The following is a 14026-nucleotide window of genomic DNA, read 5'->3' as shown; positions in this document are numbered from 1 at the left end:
AAAACCTGACTTGTTCAGCAGTGTCTGCTACCTTGGACAGCATATTTTAGTCAGCAGTTCAGGTTGATTTCATTAGTCTCCTTGGAATTTTATTGAGTAGAGTCTTAATAAAATATTGTATAAAACAATTGATTTTTTTCTTTACTAACCTCTCTAGTTCAGATTAATCAGATTGGCATCATATTTACTTGCAGTTCTTCAGAATTCAAGACAATGTAGAAATGAGGGATGAATATTTTGGGGAGTCAATACTCCACAAATCTCTCATGTTTCTGCATGCTTTGTGAGTGAGGCCCTGATGGCTCTTTCCAATGACATTCACGCAGAGCATTTCTTTGGCAGACAGAAATAGTGTCACCCTGAAAATCACAGTGCAGACATGCTTAGTGTCCAGTACAATAAAGGTAATGACTCCCTACAGAGCAATGAGCAAGTGTAATTATTTACTATTATAATAACCAAAATTTCCTAAACTTAGGTTTAACTTCCTATAACACAGCCCACTTCACGTGGCACGTGTTCGTGCATGCTAAGTTGAAGTCACCTCAGTTGTGGCCAACTCTTTGTGGAGCTATGGATTGTAGCCTCCCAGGCTTCTCTTTCCAAGGGATTCTCCAGGCAAGAATACTAAAGTGAATTGCCCATGCCCTTCTCCAGGGGATCTTCCCCACCCAGAAATTGAATCCACATCTCTATGTGTCCTGCATTGGCAGGAGGGTTCTTTACCAATGGCACCTCCTGGGAAGCCCCTCCACTTGGCACACCTTACCAATGAAATTCTACAGGACAAATTAACTCATTTATTCAAATAATAAATAGCCTGGAAAAACAATGAATAAGGATTGATGATTCCCTAGGATAAAAAAAAATCAAATGCAATATATATATATATCTTTTTCATCTTATTGTATAGAATCAATAATAAAATATGTTTTTGAAATGGTGACATTAAATATCAGCTTTCTATTGAATAAGATCAAAGATTATTATCAATTGTGCTGATTGGGTTACTCAATTAAGGTTGCACATAAAAAGAAAGTTATGTTAGAAATACATACTAAGTATTAACACATGAAAGGATATTTGGGGGCATTTTGTGTTGTTAAAAATTTAATGAAATTCTTTGAAAAATTAAGATTTAGTAAAGAAAACAAAGTATATGCTGATGAATAAATGCTGTGAATATAATCATGTACAAAATTTTAAGTAGTCAAACGCCTAAATTTTATGGTTATAGTGATTCATAACCACTTTCAAAATGTGGGTAAGCCTGGTCTAATGGTCCAGTACTTGACCAGTGGTTCTCCATGTGAAGCAGTTTTATTCCTCAGACAACACTTGGCAATGTCTGGAGACATTTCTGGTTGTCACAACTAGGGAGTTACTACTGGCATCAGATGGGCAGGAGCCAGGAATGCTGATAAATATCCTAAAATGCACAGGACATCCCTCAAAGAATTATGTAGTTCAAAATATCAGTAGTGCCAAGTTTGATAAATCCTGTACTAGACAATTAAATAACATAGAATTAACCACTGTTGTCATGTTTAAATGAGCACCAACAAGAGTAAGAGTAGGAAAAATCTGGATATGCCAGTGTATGGTAAGGGCACTCATGATGGCTTTTCTCTTGCTTTTGTATGTCTCCTGCTCCACCAGCCCTGCTTCATCTATAGCTACTCACACAAACCTGCCTGCCCTGGCCCCTTAAGCCAGATTGGCTCCACCTACTAGTTTATTTAAGGAAAACATTTGCCCTCTTAATGATCCTTAACCTGAGTGGCTGTGAGGGATGTGCCCAGCTGCTGGTTTCCCTAGGAGTTGATGAGTTAACCTGATGTCAATTTCTCTTATAAAGGATAGCCTCCTTCTCCTCTGAGTAGCAAATGTGGCTGCCATGTCCTGTCTGCCGTCTGCAACACATGGTGCGGTGTTGATCTAGGACTTTGCTGTACATGAGTAAGATTCCCCTTCTATTATATTAACGATGTCTCTGGAGATATCTTTCGACCCTTTCTTCAGTTGTGAGGCTGGGCAACTACAAAGCTTGCAGGCCTGTGAAATGCAGCCCAAGAGCCAGTTTTATAAGCAAGTTCTGGACACCTGTAAATAGCCACACCACTGTCATCATTAGCTGATTCAAGAGAAGGGTATGATTCTGCAAGCTGTAGCGGAGACAAGCAGCATTTAGTGTCAACATGTGCTTATCTTCAGTGACTGTGAGCATGTCTGAAGTAGTATGTAGGAAGAAGCTGCCAGCTTTGCTGGATCCACAGTGGACTACGTTTTCTGACAACTTCTCTCCAGAGGAACAACAAACCAGTACTCCGTTGCTTCCTTCCTTTGTCATACTCCCAGATCATAGCTTCAGTGTGAGTAGCAAGTAATTTTCTCGTAGATTTTCTTTCTTTAATGTACAGAAACGTGGGTGGAATCTTTTCTCTTCTTTGGAAGGAAGTATATTTTCATGGTACCTGAGTTATCTGTAATAGCCATAATTGAATTTGAGACTTATTATCCATGTGCACCTCCAGAGATGATATCTGGAGTAGATACCAAAGAGGAATTTAGAGACACTTTACTCAGATCTTTTGTTAAAGAACCCAGTTGCAGTGAAAGAGACTTTCTTTTTCACTCAGGTTTTATCTAGCTCTTAATTGCCCTCAGGACTTCCCTGGTGGCTCAGAGGTTAAAAGCCTCTGCCTCCAATGCGGGAGACCTGGGTTTGATCCCTGGGTCGGGAAGATCCCCTGGAGAAGGAAATGGCAAACCACTCCAGTATTCTTGCCTGGAGAATCCCATGGACAGAGGAGCCTGGCAGGCTACAGTCCACGGGGTCGCAAAGAGTCGGACATGACTGAGCGACTTCCCTAATTGCCCTCAGCTGAAGGAGGGGTCACACACCTGGAGAAAAGAACTACTAAGGGTGATGCCTTTTCCCACTAATTCAATAATTTTACCATCATTTAATCTATCTTCTGCAAGTTTTCAGATATCTGTGACCCTCCTTTGTTCTTTGTAAGGCAATATTCAATGAGTTTAACTTTATATCTTTATGTATGTTCAGTGTGTTTTCCACTTAGGTTTCTGGGAAACCAAATTGTTTGTTCACCTCTAGCATTATATCATGATTCTCATGGGGTTCTAAATCTAGCACCCTCTCAGTTCAGCATCACACTCTGTTCCCCCAAATTTCAAGGCTGAGTGTACCTGAATTTCTATAGCAGAACTGATTATTTGTGACTTATCCTACCTTAGCTCCTCACAGTCAAGGGAGAGGTATTCTTTTGAGGCATCTCTTTTGTTCATTCTACTATCAGTTTGAGAAGAAAGTTCTTCCAAGTAAGCAAAATCATCATCTTCTCCTAAAAAGGAATTTTCTTTGGCAATAGATTCAAATGCAACATTAACGTCAGAGGTTTTTGCTGACCTTGCTCACTTAGTTACATCTAATGCTAAAATCTGAATATATTGAAAAAGGATATAGTTAAAACAAAATCAGACATATATTTCTAGTGAAAACTGGGTGATGAGTATATGAGGATTTATTATGCTATTATCTCTTACAGCCAAACAGATATGAAACTTAGAGTATAACTTTGCTGATTCAAATCCCAGTAACAGTTGTTTGACTCTAATGTTATTTCTTCAAATTTGCCTCAGCGGAAAGTAGGAATAATATTAGCACCTATTTTATAGAGTTGTAATAAGTTTTAAATGTGTAAATATTTTTAGATGCTTAAGAACAATGCCTTGCTATATGTATTACTTACATACTAAAATATAAATATTTCTGGATTATAGTAATTATAAAGAATTTTGCCTCACATTATGTTTAAAGGTTAATTAATGCATACAATAGAATAAATACATCTAATATTAAGCACACAAATGGTAATCCTTTGTAGAGAACCAATTAACATAATTTATAACTGTTCATATACTTGTATTTTTACCCTAGAATGATAATGGGAGGCTTTTAGGGAATTTGATTCTAATTCAAAATCTCCCAGTATTTTCATGACTCCTATTGCATACACTAAATCTAGGAAGTAGATTAAAATTTCTCTTTTACTTATATTCAACTTGAAAAATTTCACTTCTCCTCCAGGTCTGAATAAATATAGATCATTTTTATGAGAAAAAATCCCCAGAAAGCAAAGAAGATATTTTCTTCACTGAAATATAGGTTCAAAATTGTAGTTCCAATGCTTGGCAGATAGATAATATTCCATTAACCAAACAAATCAATCAACCAATTAATCAATATTTAAATGTGTTACTTAACAGAATTCAAATATTTCCTGATTCAACGTAGCACTAGTAAAAATGCATGCTTCATAAAATTCCCCTGTTAATTCATAATAGAGAGTAGAATTCACAGCAAGAAAATCATATTAACTACTTTCTCTTCCCCCAATAAGTTAAAAGTGGTTCTTATATCTCCTTCTGCCAGAGAACTGCATTTCCTACTCACTGCTGAATGCCCTTGCCTCTAATATACTTCACAGAGGAGTGATAATTTACTTTTCTCACTAAGAAATAAATGTTCGATGTTTTAGAGGAGAAAAAAGCCTCATCTACTTATTCATTTCAAATGTTTTCCCACAAATTCACACCAGTTATATTGAACTTTCTCTGAACATGAGGATGTAAAGTATTGGAACAGTGATTCCATTTCCCAAGTTAAAAGCTGTGGTAGCTTTACAACTCAAGTGACTATGGTACTTCATCCCAAATTTTCTCAATGAGGATAATAAACCCTAGAACAAGTGAATGGCTAAGAATTTATAGAGAAATTTACATAAAAACTGAAATATATTCTTAGGAAGAAGAGTTCTACTTACTTTATGTAACAAACACAGTGAAACAAATTCTGGGAAGACTTTGTGTGACAAATTTTTCATGATTAAAATACTTATTCGATTAATAATCTAAAAATAACTAAATTTCTACTATAGAATTTGATAACAAACTTTTTTTGAGTATAGTTGACATGCAACAGTATGTTAGATTCAAGTGTTCAGTCACTCAGTTGTATCCAACTGTTTGTGACCCCATGGACTGCAGCATGGAAGGCTTCCCTGTTCATCACCAACTCCTGGAGCTTGCTCAAACTCATGCCATCGAGTTGGTGATGCCATCCAACCACCTCATCCTCTGTCATCCCCTTCTCCCACTTTCCCAGCATCAGGGTCTTTTCCAATGAGTCAGTCCTTCACATCAGGTGGCCAAGTATTGGAGCTTTAGCTTCAGCATCAGTTCTTCCAATGAATATTCAGGACTGATTTCATTTAGGATGGATTGGTTGGATCTCCTAGCAGTCCCAGGGACTCTCAAGATTTTTCTCCAATACTGCAGTTCAAAAGTATCAATTCTTTGGCTCTCAGCTTTCTTTAGAGTCCAACTCTCACATCATACGTAACTAATGGAAAAACCATAGCTTTGACTAGACAGACCTTTGTTGGCAAAGTAATGTCTCTGCTTTTTAATATGCTGTCTAGTTTGGTCATAGCTTTTCTTCCAAGGAGCAAGCATCTTTTAATTTCATGGCTGCAGTCACCAGTTGCAGTGATTTTGGAGCCCAAGAAAATAGTCTCTCACTGTATCCATTGTTTCCCCATACATTTGCCATGAAGTGCTGGGATCAGATTCTATGATCTTAGTTTTTTGAATGTGAGTTTTAAGCCAGGTTTTTCACGCTCCTCTTTCATTTTCATCACAGATGCTTTAGTTCCTCTTCACTTTCTCAAATGAGGGTGGTGTCATCTGCATATCTTAGGTTGTAGATATTTCTCCCTGCAGTCCTGATCCCAGCTTCTGCTTTATCCAGACTGGCATTTCACTTCTCATGATGTACACTGCATTTAAGTTAAATAAGCAAGATGACAATATACAGCCTTGATGTACTCCTTTCCTGATTTTCAACCAATCCATTGTTCCATGTCCAGTGCTAACTGTTGCTTCTTGATGTGCATACAGGTTGCTCAGGAGGCAGGTAAGGTGGTCTGGTATTCCCATCTCTTGAACAATTTACCACGGTTTTTAGTGATCCACAAAATCAATGGCTTTAGCATAATCAGTGAAGCAGAAGTAGATTTTTTCTGGAATTCTCTTTCTTTTTCTGTCATCCAACGGATGTTGGCAATTTGACATCTGGTTCCTCATTTCAGCTCAGTGGCTCAGTCATGTTCAGCTCTTTGCGACCCCATGGACTGCAGCACACCAGGCCTCACTGTCCAAAAGCAACTCCCGGAGTTTACTGAAACTCATGTCCATTGAGTCGGAAATACCATACAACCATCTAATTCTCTGCCGTCTCCCTCTCCTCCCACCTTCAATCTTTCCCAGCATCAGGGTCTTTTCATATGAGTCAGTTCTTCACATCAGGTGACCAAAGTACTGGAGTTTCAGCTTCAGCATCAGTCCTTCTAATGAATATTCAGGATTGATTTCCTTTAGTATGGACTGGTTGGTTCTCCTTGCTGTCCAAGGGACTCTCAAGAGTCTTCTCCAGCATCACAGTTCAAAAGCATCAACCCTTTGGTGCTCAGCTTTCTTTATATTCCAACTCTCACATCCATACATGACTAATGAAAAAACCATAACTTTAACTATATGGACATTTGTTGGTAAAGTAATGTCTCTACTTTTTAGTATGCTGTCTAGGTTGGTCATAACTTTTCTCCCAAGGAGCAAGCATCTTTTAATTTCATAGTTACAGTCACCATCTGCAGTGATTTGGAGTCCAAAAAAATAAAGTCTGTCACTCTTTCCATTGTTTTCTCATCAATTTACCATGAAGGGATGGGACCAGATGCAATGATCTTCATTTTCTGAAGGTGGAGTTTTAAGCCAGCTTTTTCACTCTCCTCTTTCACTTTCATCAAGAGGTTCTTTAGTTCTTCTTTGCTTTTTACCATAAGTGTGATGTCATCTGCATATTTGAGGTTATTGATATTTGTCCCAGCAATCTTGATTCCAGCTTGTGCTTCATCCAGTTCAGCATTTCTCATGATGTACTCTGCATGTAAGTTAAATAAGCAAGGTGACAATATATAGCCTTGATGTATTCCTTTCTCAATTTGGAACCAGTCTGTTGTTCCATTTCCAGTTCTAACTGTTGCTTCTTGACGTGCATACAGACTGCTCAGGGGGCAGGTCAGGTGGTCTGGTATACCCATTTCTTGAAGAATTTTCCAGTTTGTTGTGATCCACAAAGTCAAAGGCTTTGGTGTAGTCAATAAAGAAGATGCAGATGTTTTTCTGAAACTCTCTTGCTTTTTCAATGATCCAAAAGATGTTGGCAGTTTGATCTCTGATTCCTCTGCCTTTTCTAAATCCAGCTTGAACATCTGGATGTTCATGTTTCCTTGTATTGTTTGAAGCCTGGCTTTGAGAATTTTGAGCATTTCTTTGCTACCATGTGAGATGAGTACAATTGTGCAGTAGTTTGAGCATTCTTTGGCAACGTCTTTCTTTGGGATGGGAATCAAAACAGGCCTTTTCTAGTCCTGTGGCCACTGCTGAATTTTCCAAATTTGCTGGCATATTGAGTGCAGCACTTTCACAGCATCATCTTTTAGGATTTGAAATAGCTCAACTGGAATTCCATCCCTTCCACTACTTTTGTTCGTAGTGATGCTTCCTAAGGCCCACTTGACTTCTAATTCCAGGATTCTGGCTCTAGGTGAGTTATCACACCATCGTGATTATCATGTTCATGAAGGTCTTTTTTGTGTAGTTCTTCTGTGTATTCTTGCCACCTCTTCTTAATATCTTCTGATCTGTTAGATCCATACCATTTCTGTCATTTATTGTGCCTGTCTTTGCATGAAATGGTCTCTTGGTATCTCTAATTTTCTTGAAGAGATCTCTAGTCTTTCCCATTCTATTGTTTTCCTTTATTTCTTTGCATTGATCACTGAGAAAGGCTTTCTTATCTCTCCTTGCTGTTCTTTGGAAGTCTGCACTCAAATGGGTATATCTTTCCTTTTCTCCTTTGCATTTAGCTTCTCTTCTCTTCATAGCAATTTGTAAGGCATCCTCAGCAACCATTTTGCCTTTTTGCAGTTCTTTCTTTTGGCGATGGTCTTGATCAATGCCTCCTGTATAACGTCATGAACCTCTTCCATAGTTCATCGGGCACTCCGTGTATCAGATCTAGTCCCTTGAATCTATTTGCCACTTCCACTGTATAATCATAAGGGATTTGATTTAGGTCATATCTGAATGGCCTATTGGTTTTCCTTACTTTCTTCAATTTAAGTCTGAATTTGGCAATGAGGAGCTCATGATCTAAGCCACAGTCAACTCCTGGTCTTGTTTTTGCTGGCTGTATAGAGCATCTCCATCTTTGGCTGCAAAGAGTATAATCGATCTGATTTCGGTATTGACCATCTGGTGATTTCCATGTGTGGAGTCTTCTCTTGTTTGTTGGAAGAGGGTGTTTTCTTTGACCAGTGTGTTTTCTTGGCAAAACTCTATTAACCTTTGCCCTGCTTCATTTTCTACTCCAAGGCCAAACTTGCCTGCTACTCCACTTATCTCTTCCTACTTTTAATTTCCAGTCCCCTATGTTGAAAAGGACATTTGTGTGTGTGTGTGTGTGTGTGTGTGTGTGTGTGTGTGTATGTGTGTGTGTGTGTGTGTGTGTGTTATTTTTAGAAGGTCTTGTAGGTCTTCATAGAACCTCTCAACTTCAGCTTCTTCAGCATTAGTGATTGGAGCATAGACCTGGATTACTGTGATAATAAGTGATTTGCATTGGAAACAGAGATCATTCTGTTGTTTTTGAGATTGCACTGAAGTCTACATTTTGGATTCTTGTTGACTATGAGGGCTACTCCATTTTCTAAGGGATTCTTGCCCACAGTCATCAATATAATGGTCATCTGAATTAAGTTCAGTCATTCCTGTTCATTTTAGTTCACTTATTCCTAAAATTTTGATGTTCACTCTTGCCTCTTTGGCCTGAGTGTTTGGCCACTCAGGTGTTTTTTGGCCAAACTCCTGTTTGGCCACTTCCAATTAACTTGATTCATGGACCTAACATTCCCAGTTCTTATGCAATATTGTTCTTTACAGCATCAGACTTTACTTCCAAGACCAGACACATCTACAACTGAGTGTTGTTTTCACTTTGGCTGAGCCTCTTCATTCCTTCTAGAGCTTTTCTTCACTCTTCTCTAGTAGCATATTGGGCTGTTACCAACCTGGAGAGTTCATCTCTCAGTGTCCTATCCTTTTGCCTTTTCATACTGTTCATGGGGTTCTCAAGGCAAGAATACTGAAGTGATTTGCTATTTCCTTCTCCAGTGGAACACGATTTGTCAGAACTCTCCACCATGACCCATCCATCTTGGATGGCCCTACGTGACATGGCTTATAGTTTCATTGAGTTAGACAAGGCTGTGATCTATGTGATCAGTTTGGTTAATTTTCTGTGATTGTGGTTAATATATATATGTGCGTATGTATATATATATATATTTACACATATATATACAATTATATATACATACATACACACACATATATATATACATACACACATATATATATTATGTGTGTATATATATACACACACATATATGAGTGTGTATATATATATTATATATATATATATATATAATATATATATATAATTCTGTGATTCAGAGAAGGCAATGGCAACCCACTCCAGTGGGTTTATTTCATTTTGGATGTTTTCAAATCTGTTTCTACCTCATTGATTTAATTTTCTTTATCAATTTGACTTCTCATTTCAGGATTTAACTATTTGATTGTACTGTTGTGATTTATTAGATGCACTCTTATGTTTTCTTTTTTTAAACCTTATACGTGTTTCATTCTACTGCCATTTCATCTTTCCCAGTTTTACTTTTTAACCGTTTTTTTTTTTAACTAATGATATTTTCTTGTGTTTTTAATTTATGAAAAACATGCCTGTTTCATGATTGTTTACAGTGCCAAAGATTTTTTTCTGAAATTTGAAAGGTCAGAATCCTAAATTGTCTTTATTTAAAATCTAGCCACTTTTGGTATTTTCTTTTTCCTTTTCCTTTTGATATAGTTTTAGTGTAAACACTTTCAGTTTATTTTTGGGTTTTGTTTGTTTGTTTTGTTTTGCTTTGTTTTGCTTAATAAGGAGGCTTTGGTTTATATTTTATGGTTATGAACTTATGCCCTCTTGGAAATATTATTTTTGACAAATAAAAATAAATCATTTTCTTATATATGAAGCTAAGGTCCAGTTGATACATTTTTCATACCATGTTTTAGATATTTATAGGTGTTCTCTAGAAACTTCCTTGTATTCCACTACTCTGTTCTCTAATAATTTTAAATAATATGCAAACCAAAGTTTTCCAGAATGCATAATTAATAGTATGTTTTTGTCTTCAACTCTTTCTCTAGGGTGTAATTGATAGACTATTTCTCCAACAACAGAATCAATGGTTTCCCCCAATTCATTTTTAGAACTTCCTCTTTATTCCTCTCTTTATGCATAAATATATCCTGTGACTTCTCACTCTAAAATGGTGTTAAAAGATGATATTCAAGATGTACTGAAAGTTCATGGAGGCCCCCAGAACAAAATCCTAAGAGGAGGTTGAGAGTTGTACAGTTTTTTAATTGTTACATGCTCTGACTCTCTAACACAGAAAACAGATAGTGTAGGGGACTGCTTAATTCTTGTAACATTTTAAAGGTATTTTCTATATTATATTTTTAAATGGGTATTTTAGGCAAAGAGTTAAAGCTTAAATGTACTTTTAAAAAATCTGGCCCCATCTGTCTCTAATTAGTGTTGATAGTGTTGATCCACAAATCAGGCATTCAATTGTCTGAGTCTAGCTTGGAGAGTACACCAATGAGTCTATGGTTATCTTAGTGAAAGTTTTGTATAGACAATATTGTGAATTTCTAGCCATATTATTTTTAATGTGTTACTTATTTAATCAGAGAAAAATTCATTTGTCCCAGTCTTCTCATAATCTGTTAGAGTAATCAGAAGTTAGTTGAAACTTTTAGATGGCAATTTGGCAGTATCTATTTGCCAACTTGAAATTGAAATAATAAACCTGAAAAGTTGAAATGTTTCAGTGGAGGATTGTTTAGATATTAAGCATACCTTGAAAATAGAATGAGGTCTATCTAATTGGACTTTATATGCATTAAATCAAGTTTTTGAAGGATATGAATAATATTTTCCATTTATGCATAGTGGTAATATGATGATACATAGATGAGTATGTTTATAGTCTTTATAAAACATATATTTCTATGCTAATTGGTTTAATTCTAGGATGTATAACTGGAGGATTGTGAAGAAGCAATGAGAAATGTTACACATTTGAGTGTATATATTTTATTTTTTAAGCAGATATATTTTCATAAATTAAAAAATATTCAGTGGTGGAATAAAGCAAAATAAAATTTTTAAAGAAAGTAATAAATCCTATTGCAAAGTATAAAAATATGATATGAATGATTAGAGCTTTGTAATGTATCACATCCTATTGAAAAGTTGGCTTCCCTGGTTTGATTAAAGGCTTTTATCTCTGAAAAAATCTCTCTAAATTTTGTTTTCTTTTTTATTGAAACAGAACTGACAGAGTGATTTTTATGGCAAATATTATTACAAATATAGTGAAGTACAAAATTCATTAAGTGGTTCTTATTTAAAGTTCAAATTCTACTAGGTGCAAGATTTTCACAAAGCAAAGCTGAGACACCATTTGAGGCCTTGGGTTCCATTCAAGGTACATGCATCTGATTTGATGAGCAATCTTTGGCAAAATATTTGCATGGCTTTAACCTAATCTAGTGGGTGTTCCCCCATCTGTAAAAAATTAGGTTAATAATACATGTTTATTTTTAAAGTGTTTTGGTATGCTAGGAGTGAAAATGTCACAAGTGCAAATATTGTTAGTATTGTATTTATTAATTGCTGAGGGTGTCTTCAGTGCACCTTTGTTATTTAAAAATCCTGCTTGCAGCTTTGAAAACACTATGCCTAACACAAGCAGTTTTCAGTGGTGGTTGATGTAGAGCTCACAGAGAAGGCATTTGCAGGAGTGGACGATTATTAAGAGAAGAGTGTGAAAGAAAAAAAAAACTGCAGGTATTTAAAAGTTAATGGTGAAATATACACACATATATGTATATGTTTCAATTAATTATCAGATTATTTTAATTGCATGATTATATTTTTAACAAAGATATTATAGTGAGTAGATAGATTTATGGTTTTAAAGCTTAAGTATATCAATAAATCTAGTTGTATTTTCTATATTTTCATTTAATATTGCTATATTAACTTGGAGAAGAATGGTAGGAAAATATTCTAGCAGGTAACATGGAAATGTCAACATCAAAATGTCCAAACCCAGGAGAGAGCAAGATGGCAGAGAAGTAGGTGGACTTGGAGTACATCTCTCTCCACAGATACATCAGGAATACACTTTCAGACACAGAAATGCATGCAGAACACCAGCTGAGAGCAGATAGAGTACCTGACCATGGAAAATAATATATAGAACCCCGCAAAACTCGGTAGGATGAAGGAAATAGGGGAAAAAATAGGATTGTTAATAGGACTAGACCTGCCCTCAGCAGGTGGGAGAACTGAAGCAGGGGTCCAATCCCCACATCAGGGCAGTTGTCTGAGTCAGAGGAGAAACATTCAAGGATGGGATTGAAACAACTCATCTGTGGCAGCCTAAATGGAATGAGAATCAGACAGTTCTTGCCACAGCCATACATAGCCCAGATAGGGATGCAGGTCCCCTGGAAGACACAGCAGCTGGAAGGTAGAATTTAGAGACTGTGGAGCAATCCCAGGGCAAGGGCTGCTGTTGATTGTGGCGAGACAGATTGAGGGGATGTGAGGGAGGCGATTATGGTGGAAAATACCTGTGGAGGAAAGTCGGGCAGCCATGAAAGCAAGGCAATACTGCTGAGTCACGCATAGGGGTGGAGCCATCACCGTAGCCTCTCTCTCCCCACATGCTAGCATTGGCAGCTGAACAATAGAGAGGCTGGCACATCAAACGCCTGACCCACTGAACTACAGAGTAATACCCCACCCAGGGTACCCCTTTAAGTGCTTGACATGCTGATCTACAGAGTAGGACCCTAGCCGGGGGGGGGGCCCTCTATGTACCTGATGTGTCGAACAATAGAGAAGGACCCCAGGTAAGGGAGCCTTCTAAGTGCCTGAATGGGCAGAGCTACGGAAAAAGATTGGTCAAACAGGCCTTCTGATCGCAAGCTACAAGAGGCGCAAAAAAAGACTCAGGCCCATAACTCCTGGGGTGGAGGCAGTCCGTGTCCCTGCACACTTAGTGCCACCAGGGTCCCCACAAGCCAAACAGCTGTGCCACATTCACTGGGGCAGAGCTGCCACAGGCAAAAGAAACCTTTCTTCTATACACACAGGGTCGCTTCGGTTGTGTCCAACTCTTTGTGACCCTGTACAGTGTGGCCTGCCAGAGTTCTCTGTCGGGGGAGTTCTCCAGGCAAGAATACTGGAGCATATTGGTTAACACTGGTTGCCATACCCTTCTTGAGCACTATGTTTCCTGCTGCCCTACCTTCCACTCTCCTGAGTACCTGGTGCTGCCAGATCCCTTGCGACTCAAGCAGCTGCACCACCTCCACACCTGGCCCTAACATGGGCAAACCCAAGTCCTCCAAGGCAGCCTAGGAGCAAACCCCAGGGCACAACCTACATGCAGAGGTGGAAATAAAACCACAATTGAAACCCAGGGGCAGTGTGGCTAAGGAAGAAGACCCAAAACCTTCCCACCAGCTGTTCAAGCTGCAGGTTAAATCCACATGATCAACTAGGCAGACCCTGTGTCTATGGAATATATAAAAGGACATTGAGAGCTCCCACAAAAGAAAACACACTAGTTCCGATAGCTGTGGACATTGGAGGGGAGAACACACAGGAGCAGGATCAGATTAGAATCTTAGCTGCCCCCACAATAGATCCAGAGATCTGCACAACTTGGGA

The 14026-nt window shown here is 37.9% G+C and overlaps 1 pseudogene; it reads right to left on the bottom strand.

Moving 5' to 3' along the window:
* Nucleotides 1-2359: 2359 nt before the first annotated feature.
* Nucleotides 2360-14026, bottom strand: part of LOC145521909 (nuclear receptor coactivator 7 pseudogene) — a 56052-nt pseudogene continuing 44385 nt past the window's right edge.

The sequence above is a fragment of the Giraffa tippelskirchi genome, chromosome 9 (genome assembly GCF_054371585.1).
Source record: "Giraffa tippelskirchi isolate mGirTip1 chromosome 9, T2T-mGirTip1v1.2.pri, whole genome shotgun sequence".
NCBI lineage: Eukaryota > Metazoa > Chordata > Mammalia > Artiodactyla > Giraffidae > Giraffa > Giraffa tippelskirchi.
Note: the sequence above shows the minus strand (reverse complement) of the source record. Positions and strands in the feature narration are given on the sequence as shown.